This window comes from Mus pahari, chromosome 14 (genome assembly GCF_900095145.1).
Source record: "Mus pahari chromosome 14, PAHARI_EIJ_v1.1, whole genome shotgun sequence".
NCBI lineage: Eukaryota > Metazoa > Chordata > Mammalia > Rodentia > Muridae > Mus > Mus pahari.
This window is the reverse complement of record NC_034603.1, coordinates 61,670,501-61,681,717: the sequence shown is the minus strand read 5'-3', so window position 1 is coordinate 61,681,717 and position 11,217 is coordinate 61,670,501.

The following is an 11,217-nucleotide window of genomic DNA, read 5'->3' as shown; positions in this document are numbered from 1 at the left end:
CTGTCCTGGAACTCACTTTGTAGACCAGGCTGGCCTCGAACTCAGAAATCCGCCTGCCTCTGCCTCCTGAGTGCTGGGATTAAAGGCGTGCGCCATGACCACCCAGTGGCCCATGTCTTCTTTATTGATAGATCAAGAACCAACTGAGGAACAGGACCTTAGCATTGGCATCACCCCTACAGCCAGCCCCAATTAAATGCATCTCAGCTGGGTGGTGGTGGCACACACATTTAATCCCAGCACTTGGGAGGCAGAAGCAGGTCAATCTCTGAGTTCAAGGCCAGCCTGGTCTACAGAGTGAGTTCCATGATGGCCAGGGCTAAGCAAAGAAACCCTGTCTGGGAAAACCAATACAAACCACAAATACCATTTCTTTATAAGAGTTGCCATAGTTACAGTGTCTCTTCACAGCAGTAAAACACTGACTAAGACAGACACTCAGTGGCCACCGAGGCCACTAAGCTTGTAGTCTCATGCCTGAGAAGGAAAAGGAAATACCGATGAGAAGTGCCTAGCACATCTGTTGAAGGGAAGTGAGGAAGAACTTTCCAGAATGGGAAGGACTTCAGGGGAGAAGCCCTCCTGTGTTGCCTTGCCCACTTGCCTTTTATAGCACTAACATCAGGAACTGGATGGAGACTGAAATCATCTTTACTGGGCTTGTTCAGTTTTGAGCACATCAAAAGCTGAGCCAGTAATGTATCCACCTGCTTTAGATCTGCTCCTTGGGTCCAACTAGAGAATTACTCATCTACCCAAGGGAGGCGTTACTAACAATGTTTGACAAGACCTTACAAGGACCAGATGGGCTCAGGCAAGAACTTACTGACTTGTAAGGAGAACAGAAATGACAGACTTCACACAAAGCCAGGGGTCTTGGTTGGGAGGAGCGACTCTTCCTAGACGCTAACAGTGAGGAAACCATGTTACGTAGGCTTTAGAACCCAAAGGTGGGGGTATGGCTCAGTGACAGACCTCACGCTTAGAATGTTTGGGATTTTGAGTTCAATCCCTTGCACAGAAAGAAAAATGGAAATAAGAATAAACAGGGGGCTGAGGAAATGGCTCGGTGATTAAAAGCACCTGCCATTCTTCCAAAGGACTGGGGTTCCGCCTCTGACATGCAGTGCCTAGGTCAGGTAGCTCAGAACAAACAAACCAACCAAACTCTCAGGCAGCAAAGGGCCTTCAAGCCTCAGCTTTGCCCAAGGTCAGAGAAGGAAGTGTTCTTCCCTGGGCCCAGGAGCTTCGTGGTGCCCCCTTAGTGTTCTCCCATGGAAAAGGAAGCAAGAGACGGGCTGGAAAATTATTTCTAAAAATGCATCTGTGTGTGGTTGCTGGCATCTGGAATGGACTAGAAACAAATAGATAAAGGCGCCTTTTCAGGTTTCAAGGGAGCCGTGCCATCAAATAAACGATAAGCCAGAACTAAAAACAGAAAAATCTATCTGACCTACTGGGCCTTCAGATCACCTTCAGGCCTTGAAACTTCTGCTGGCAGGAACTGTGGTCTGCAAAGGATGAGCTGGGCTGTAGATGGGAAGGGCACCCACCTTATGCGTGGCCTTGGAAAGGAGTGGGGGGCTGGGGACCTCAGAGAACGGAATGGTGAGATTCCCAGCAGAGGAAGCTAGCCCCAGAGTCCAGCCTTTTCTCTGTTCTCTCTTCTGAAGTTGATGGGGGCTTTTACCTTTCTGAAGCGTGCGCACGCATGTGAGCGCGCATGCACACGCATGTGTGGTGTGTACACGAAGGGACTCAGCTACTACAGATTTCAAGGCTCCATGGGGGCCTCAGAGGAGAATCACCTATCTGCTGAAGGGCCCAGTCTGTAATGGAGGTGCCAGAGGACAGTATGGGATGGTGAGCATGCTCCCTGTGTGAGAGGCTCTCTGGTGACCTGGGGCAGCCTGTGCCAGAGGCTGCCAAGTTGCTCACCAAAGATAATCAGTGTCCTAGCAGGGGAGCAATGTGGAAATAAGGCACATGTCTTTCATGAAACCCAATGTATATCGTTTTCACCTTGGCCATTCCAGGCAGCTGGGTGGCATAGCTACCTAAGGACTCTGTGGAAGCCATGTCAAAGAAGATTGTGTGACACAGACCAGTTGAATAGATTTTTATCTGGATGGGGGTGGCACACGCCTTTAATTCAAGCACTTGGAAGTCAGAAGCAGGCAGCTCTCTTGAGTTAGAGGCCAGCCTGGTCTACAGAATGAATTCCAGGACAGCCAGGGCTACACAGAGAAAGCTACAAGAACAGAGCAGTTGTAAGAGGGAGAGAACAGACGCTGACAGGGATGTGTAAGACGGCGGCAGGGGTGGTGTTGTAGCAAAGGAGGGTGAGGAGAGGAGATAGGAGGTAGGATGCAGGGGTGATGGCCTGGCTTGGTTGATAGAGTACTTGCTTATGATGCTCAGAACTCTGGGTTTAAGTCTCAGCACTGTATAAAACTGGGTGTGTTGGTCCAAGCCTGTGATCCCATTGCTTGTGATGTGGAGGCAAGGGGATTTGGAGTTACTTCTGTTCCTGCGATAAAATACCTTGATTAAAAAAAAAAAAAAGTTAGGGGAGAAAACATTTATTTGACAACTCTAAGTTTTAGTCCATCTCAGCACAGGTGACAGAAAGTTAAAATAGCAAGTTAAATCATATCCAAGGTCAGGGTCAGAGAGAAACAAGGGCATGTATGCTCAGCTTGCTTGCTTGCTTGCTTGGGGTCAGCTTGATGTCTCCACTCTTACACTGTTCAGGACCCTGTACCTACGGAATGACGCCACCCACAGTAGGCCGACTCTTCTAATATCAGTTAACTTAATTAAGACAGGCCTCCCACAGGCCAATCTGATGTGTACAATCCCTCACTGAGACTCTTCCCAGGTTATTGTAGGTTGTGTTAAATTGACAAAGCTAACTCTCAAACTTTTTTTCTAATAGATAGATACATAGATAGATAACAAAGAATGGGATTCAGGAAGAAGAGGCATTTGGCAGTTAGAGAGAAAACTAATATCTACTGTCTGTCAACTGTTCCTCAAAGGAAACATCAAAACAACTGCTTACTGAGGGAATGAGAGTGTAAACAATTTAAAAACAAAAAGCTTAATTAATTTAATTAACTTTCTTTTCTCTGCTTTGGATTTTGTTTGTGCCTTTTCTAAGGGCCCTTGACGTCCTTCTACCAGGAAGCACTGGGCAGATAGATCTGCGGGGGAGCTCTTATCAACAGGGAATGAGACCGCTCAGTTCTCCCTGCTTCTTCCCCTCCCTGCGTCCTGTGGCTTACGGAAAAATCACCGGCGGCGCAATTAGCAGAGAGCGGCTCCGGATGCCCACTCTCCCCCTGTGGCACTGCTCCAGCCCCTCCCTTATTGTCCCTAACCAGAGGATCTGTTTTGACTTTTTGAGAGTCCTGGGAGGTCCTCTCTCAGGAGCACTCTCAGACCCTCCTACCGTAAGTGGTCTCTCGCCACCCCGCCCCACCAGCAGATCTCTGAAATGTAAACATCGTGGTTTGCTAGTGTGCTCCACTAGGTGGAGCCTGTTGGTGGGGGGCGGGGTTCTGTTGAAATTTTGCCTGGAAGGAGCAGCCATGAGGACATTTTGCAAGCTGGATGCAGGGCAGTCTAACAGTAAGAAACACTCTGACGAATCTGTTTTGTGAGATGACAATCTAATGACCCAAGTCCTAGACCTGGGACCCACGTGGTGGAAGGAGAGAAGGACTGACCTACACACTCACTCCACACCGGCACTGCAGTGTCCCCCATACGCATAAATTTTAAAAAAATGCAAAATAGCCATCAAAAATAAACTATTTTGCAGCTGGATGTGGCTATGAGAAACTATAATCTCAGCTACATGGGAAACTGAGGCAAGAGGATCATGGGTTTGAGACAACAAAGAGAATTTGTTTTTTAAAAATCAGACCAAGTCATGGGTGGTGATATTCACTTCTCTCTCTCTCTCTCTCTCTCTCTCTCTCTCTCTCTCTCTCTCACACACACACACACACACACACACACACACACACGTTTTATTGGCTTTTTGTGAATTTCACATCCTGCTCCCCAATTGCACTCATCTCCCCCTCCCCTCCTGTCCACTCTCCACCCTTGCAACCTCCCCCAAAACAGAGAGAGAGAAAAAAAAAATCTCATTGTAGAAGCTGTAGTGTGTCACAATGTGCCCCACAGTATACCCTTTGGTCCACACTTCTTTGCTTGCAAATGTTCATTGTAATAACTCGTTGGTCTGGTTCAAGGCCTCTGGCTTCTGTTATCAATACTGGAACCTCGCTGGGACTCCTCTCAAATGTCCTGTTCTTACCCTGTGTCATAGAGATCCTGTAGTTTCTGTACAGCTAGCACTCCAGCAGTTCATCAATGGGGAAGATGTTGGGGTGGTACAATTCAAAACCCTGCAGGCAGACCTGGCAGGTATCTGAGCTGGTCAGTGAGGTGGCTTTCCTGTTCTCACGCCCTTGGGGCCACCTTACCCAAAACCCTTGCAACCAGGGCCAGTTCTACTCAGTTGCCCAGACAAGGTGCAGGGCTCGCTCTCCTGAGGGTTGCAGTCAATGAAGGACAGGGCTAGTTCTCCCAGTCTTATGACCCCCCTGGGGTCAGGTCTCCCTACCCCAGGGTCAGGTCTCCCTACTCCTGCAGTTGGTGAGGGTGAGGGGGTAGATGGGTATCTCTTCCAAGACCAGCTCTTCCACACTCAGCTCCTCAGGCTGGCTCTCACCCACAATTACGCAGGGTTGCTCTCCCAAGTACTGCAGCTGGCTGTGGAGGTGGGGTCAGCTCTTCTGTCATGCATCCAGGGCCAGCTATCCCACAATGCCCAAGTGAGGGATGGGACCCATTCTGCACAGTCCTCAGACATTCATATGTCCCTAAGTAGCAGCTCAGCCCAGCCCAGCCCAGGAACTCTGCCTGGCCTTAGGTGGTAGGTAACAGACCCTGGCTGCTGCAGGGCCCAGACACAGTCTGGGTAGCATTCATTTTTAATTCCAGTACTGGGGAGGCAGAGGCATGCAAATCTCAGAAAGTTCCCAGCTAGCCTGGGCTACATCGTGAGTTCCAGGCCACTCAGGATTGTAAAATGAGACCCTGTCTCAAAAGTGAGGTGTGTGTGTGTGTGTGTGTATGTGTGTGTGTGTGTGTGTGTGTAGAATCGGAGGGAAAGGTCAAACCACACAAAACTCCAAAACCGCCAGAGACAGAGAATCTGTTTTGCAGATTGATCCTGCACTGCATACAGTGACAGACGAATTTAAGATCCCATTTGCTCCAGGGCAACTCTCCCTCTGGCTAGAAGGCAGGCTGGTACCATACAACATGCTCAGTGCTGTACAGAGCATGAAGCAACGTGATGAGTGCCAGGTCTGGAGATGGGGCTATGGGCTCCAATGAGAAACAGTCCAAGGAAGAGACAGCCCAGGCTCCATCCGCTAATGGGTGGATAATACAAAGTAGAATATCATTCATCCCTAAAAAGGCACAAAGTACCCATTCACACTCTCCTGTGGCTAAACCTTGAGAACATCCCACTGTGTGAAAGAAGCCAGACCCAGAAGGCCAAGAACGATACATTCCATTGACGTGAGACACCCAGGACAGAAAAAGCCGTACAGACAGAGAGCAGATTTAAGGCTGCCAGGAACAAGCACTAATGAGTCTGGGGTTTCATTTCAGGATAATGAGAAACTTCTGGAATCAGTAGAAATTCTGGCCTACTTGGCGGGAGCCAGGCACACACATGGTACACAGACATGCATGCAGGGAAAACACACAAAGACTTAAAGAATTAAGTTAAAATTAAAACAAACCCACGAATGCATGTGCTTAAACACATGCTTAAATAACACACACACACACACACACACACACACATACACCTGTATGTATGTAATTTTTATTGTATTCTGCAACCATGTATATCTATGTGCCTTGTGTGCGCCTGGTGCCTGAGTTGGTCATAAGAGCGTCAGATCCCTTGGAATTGGTGTGATGGGTCGTTGGGAGTCACCACAGCGTGCTAGGAACCTAACTTAGATCCTCTGGAGGAACAGCCACTGCTCTTCACTGTTGAGGCATCTCTCCAGCCCTGTGGGGGTTCTGCTGTGGGTTGGTTTGAGACCAGGTCTCACTCTGTAGCCCAGCCTGAACTGCTAGGATCTGCCCGCCTCAGTCTCCCAAGCACTGGGATTACAAGGGTGAGCCAGCGTGTCTGGTACAGTTGTGTCTGTGTTTTCCTTGTCCAACCTGAAGTGAGTCGGTGATTTGAGACGAGAGGAGAAAGGAACATGGTCAGAAATAACCCTTGAGTCTTGCTCTGGGGTCTTATGCTGGGTAGTCTTGTCAACTTGACACAAGCTAAAAAGTCAGCTGGAAGGAAGGAACCTTGATTAAGAAAACAGTTCCATAAGATTGGGCTGCAGGCAAGTCTATAGGGCATTTTCTTAATTATTGATTGATGGAGGAGGACCCAGCCCATTGTAGGCGGTGCTATCCCTGGGTGGTCCTGGATTGTATGAGAAAGCAGGTCAAGCAAGCCTTGGGGAGCTAGCCCCTCCTCCACAGCCTCTGTATCAGCTTCTACCTCCAGGTCCCTGTCCTGTTTCGGGTCCTATCCTGACTTCCTTCAGTGATGAATGTTGATGTGTGTAGAAGTGTAAGCAAAATAAACTCTCCTCCGCTGTTAAATGACAGTAACAGTAACCCTGACCAATACCTTGACCTTGAAAGCTTTCAAGGGGCCTGCGTTAGTTACACAGTTGCTACCAACCAGGAAGGCTGTTTGGGTTTTGCTGCAGACCTTGGGCAGACCACTGGGCTTCCCAGCCTGGATCCCAGTGCCCCCTCTGGATCCTCTGAGACCCTTTGTCCATGGGGCACCTGACTCCCTATTATCCACAGACCCTCCTTACTGCTCCCAGATGCCTCAGCCCTCAAAACACAGCCTCACCCACAGAGCCTCTGAAAGGGGTGGGGAGGGGATGGGGTGTTCCCACTGTCCTGGGAACAAGCAATCCAAATTAATTTTCCACCCTGGCTTGTCCAAGTTTAACCTTTTCACCCAGTGTACAGACCCTGCCAGGTTCTGTGGCTCTTGCTGGTGGCTTCCATCCTATCAGAACTGAACAACATGGGGTGGGGGTGAAGCACCCAAATCAGTGAGGGTGGGGTGGGTATGCTTCACGCAGTCCTGTGAAATGGCAGCTGAGCAAGCGTCAACAGAAAGCTACGCATCCGGAGCGGTGCCTCCCAGGGGGACCTGCTGTGGACAGACTGCTCCGGACTGCTCAGGTGGGGATGCTATTAGAGAAGCCCAGAGGGAGGCAGGATGAAGGCAAGGGGGCAGCTCTACGGTGTCTCTGAGGCCCCGGATGCTGTGCGGTCCCCCTCTGCCTCAGCCGACTCCCTGGCTCAGTAACAGGCCCTATCTCTTCCAGGTATCAGAAAGAAGACAGAAGGCAGCGTTAAGACTTCGCCTTCGTCTCTGTTCAGAGCAAAGCTGCCTGTCTGCCTCAGAATGCATTGACTGCGATTGCTAACTCTGCTCCTGCCTGACAGACAGGTCATCTAGCCAGAGGCAAGATCTTCTGTGATGGCTCTGGACAAATCGAAAGAAACTCCGATGGATTAGGCCCAGGCCGTGCCAGAAGATCATGGCCAAAGAGCAACCTGGGTGGGCTTCAGGCAGCAGGATGGGGCAGGGTCTGGAGGCTCCAACACCTCCTTGGCTCTGTTGCATCCCAGCTGACCGTGGCCTAAGATTATATGGGCCGTGTCTGTTGTTGCTGTCCTGGTGGTTCTGAGTTTGGCCATGGTCTTCAAAATGGCCAAGATCTGTGGGGCTTTGGAGATGGCTGTAGTTTGGGGAATCAGAATGGACAGTGAAGGTAAGAGCAGGCAGTGCAGGAGAGATGCACTACAGCGCAGGAGAGATGAGATGCACTACAGAGCAGCGGGGAAGTTTGGGGCCTTTGCTGGTCTTAGACAAAGGGTTCTAGCTCCTTCCTAGAGCAGGAGACGGAGGGGAAGACCAACGCTTTGGGAAGAAAGAACATAACTGAGCATGATCACCAGATCTTCCATTTCTTTGTTTGTTTGAGACAAGGCCCCCTGGAGTCCAGGCCACCACACAACCTCACTAAATTTTTTTAGAGTCCCAGGAAGGAACTGCCTACCCTTGACTTTGGTTCTCGGAGACTCGTTTTGGAATTCCATTTTCTAGACCTTTAAGAGAATAAATACCCCTCACGGTCCTCAGAGGACTGAAAGGACAGTGTGAGTGTCCTGCCCATACCCTCTGTCCCTGTGTTCTCTCCTCTCACTTTTTATCAGGTTCCTGCTTTGCTACAGACCCATAAGCAGATCACTTATGTTTATTTACAATTTTTTACTTAAAGGAAACTGAGCCCAATAGTAATGCATGCCTTTAATACCTGCACTGCAGAGGCAGAGGCAGGCCTGGTCTACAGAGGGAGTTCTAGGGCAGCCAGGGCTATACAAAGAAACCCTATTTCAAAACAAACAAACAAACAAACAAACAAGTGTGGTAGCACACGCTTATACTCTCAGCACTAGGGAAGCGAGACGGGGGGATTGTGAGATCCAGGCCAGCTTGGGCTACTGCACAATATATCATATCCACTCTAAAATAAATCAATAGAGCCAGTTGTTGTGGTATAGATCTGCAACCTCAGAACACGGGGTGCAAAGGCAGGAGTAGCAGGAGTTCAAAACCATCCATGACCACAGAGTGAGTCCAACCAGCCAGAGTTAAATGAGACTCTGTTTCAAAACCAAACCAAAACACACGAAAACATAAACAAGTCTACAGTCAATCGGAGATTTCCAGAGACCAGCGAGAGGAAGTTGGGAGTAAGTTTCCCTCTGGGGTGATGACATTCTCCAGAATTGTACAGCGGTGTCTTGGTTTGAGAAAGAATGGCCCCCGTAGGCTCAAAGTGCTTAGTCACCGGGAAGTGGTACATTTGAAAGGATTAGGAAGCGTGGCCTTGTTGGAGGAAGTGTGTCGCTGGGGATGGACTTTGAGGTCTTCAAAAGCCCAAGCTAAGGTCAGGGTCTCTGCTGCCTGAGGATCCTGATGTAACTCTGCTCCTTCTCCAACACCTCGTCTGCCCTGCTTCTCACCGTGAGGATAATGGACTGACCTGAAACTGTAAGCCAGGCCCAGTTAAACGCATTGCTTTATAAGAGTTTGTGATGGTCATGGTGTCTCTTCACAGCCATAGAACACTAAGACTCAAACTTTTTTTTTTTGACAAAGGATGGATCTCTCTCTCTCTCTCTCTCTCTCTCTCTCTCTCTCTCTCTCTCTCTCACACACACACACACACACACATCTCCCAGAATAGCCTTCAACATGAGAGCCTCTAGTTCTCCCAGTGTTGGGGTCACAGGTGAGAATCAGTATATCTGGCAACAGTGTGCAGAATTCCTGTAGAGAGGACCTGGAGAGGTGGTTCAATGGTCAGAGCACCTGCTACACTTGTAGAAGACCTGAGACCTGAGTTAGGTTTCTAGCTCTCAGGTGATGGCTCATAATTATCTGTAATTCCAGTTCCAAGGGATCTGATGCCCCCTTCTGGCCTCCTCAGGCACCAGGCATGTACACGGTGCACACATATACATGCATGCAAAACACATATACACATAAAACAATCAAATAAGTCATTTAAAAAAAAAAGACCCTATGGAGAGGTAGAAAAGGCTTCCTGGAAGGGGTATCTGTCTGTGTCAAGACACAGCAGTGACTCAGAAGGAGCAAGTTGGTGAGAGCGTAAGGTCAACACAAGGCAGACATGGGGGTGGTATAGTGTTGGTGTACTTTTTGGGCGACCTTATTGGATTCTCTATTATCTACCACTCTTCCAACCCTTACTCCACCCCAATCCCTTCCAACCCCCAACACTTGGTAAGAGAGGAAGGTTGGAGGGGAAGGAGCATGGAGCTCTTTTGACTACTTTCTGCCGCCTAGGGGCATCAGATTCCTAGGGGCAAACCCAATCTCTGTCATCAAGATATCTTCAACCAGCAATCCAGCAAAAACAGCAGTTTAGCAATAGCAAAAGCAGCAGCCTGCACCATCAGCAGCCGAGGAAGCCGCAGTCACCACAGGCCCCGGGACTCCACCATTCATACCCTCTCCAGAGTCCCAGAACTATGCAGATGGCAAAAATCACACCCCGCCTAAAGCACGAGACAAATCATAGTTAACAGCTGTGGACAATTTGAAGCAGTCCCTCAGCACACACCTGGGATACGTAAACATATTCACACAACATAACTTGGTTTCTAAAGAAACCAGAATTCTCCCTACAGTATGGCACTTGCCAGGGACCGAAAGCTTCCAGGATAGCTTAGGACTCTACTGCGGGGGAGTGGGGTGGGAAGGGAGGCATCAGAAGGTACCGGAGCAGCCTCACGGGCCCTCGGGGTTGTGCTAACATAGGCCAGCAGGGATGTTATTTCCAACCGTAGAACCTTGACTTTCATTCTCAGCGTGTAGGAAAATAATTAGGAAGTCGTGAGTCTTTAGCACTTATTATCTTTACTGAGGTAAAACTTACCATAGATGAAGACAGAATGGGGAGAGACACGTGAGATGGTTAAGAACCGGGGGTTAAACAAATACCACGGCAGAAGCAGAAAGACAGACTCAAGCCTCACTTTGCACACCATTCTGGTCTCCCTGAGTTTTTTCTTCCTGCCAGCACCTAAGTTGTTTATTAAACAAGAAAAACACTACTCCACCCTTCCCAGTACATGGGGCGAGGCAGTTGTCGTCATTGAAGTGCAACAGTGTTGAGTGGCACTTGTCTCACAGCAGTTGTTAGAGCAGAGCCAAGAAGCTCATCATGATGCTGTCTGGGCAGAATGAAGCTGTGAGGGGGGAAACTGAGGGGGCAGAAGTGGGGAGAGCGCCTGGAATCACCATGTTCTCGGAGAGGAACGTGTAGCATACAGAACAGATATTGTAGTCCCCCAAGGGCCGAAGACTTGCTGTCCAGAGTCTGTCTAGACCAGACCCTTCTCCAGCAGTACTGGGTGAGGTGGTCCACACATGGGACCTGTGTGACCAAAGCAGCCAGCACAAATGCTGTTCTGGACGGAGAATGGGGAGTTTATAAGTAGAATGCAGACTTCATACGATAGCCAATAAGTCTGTTGTTTGCTTCT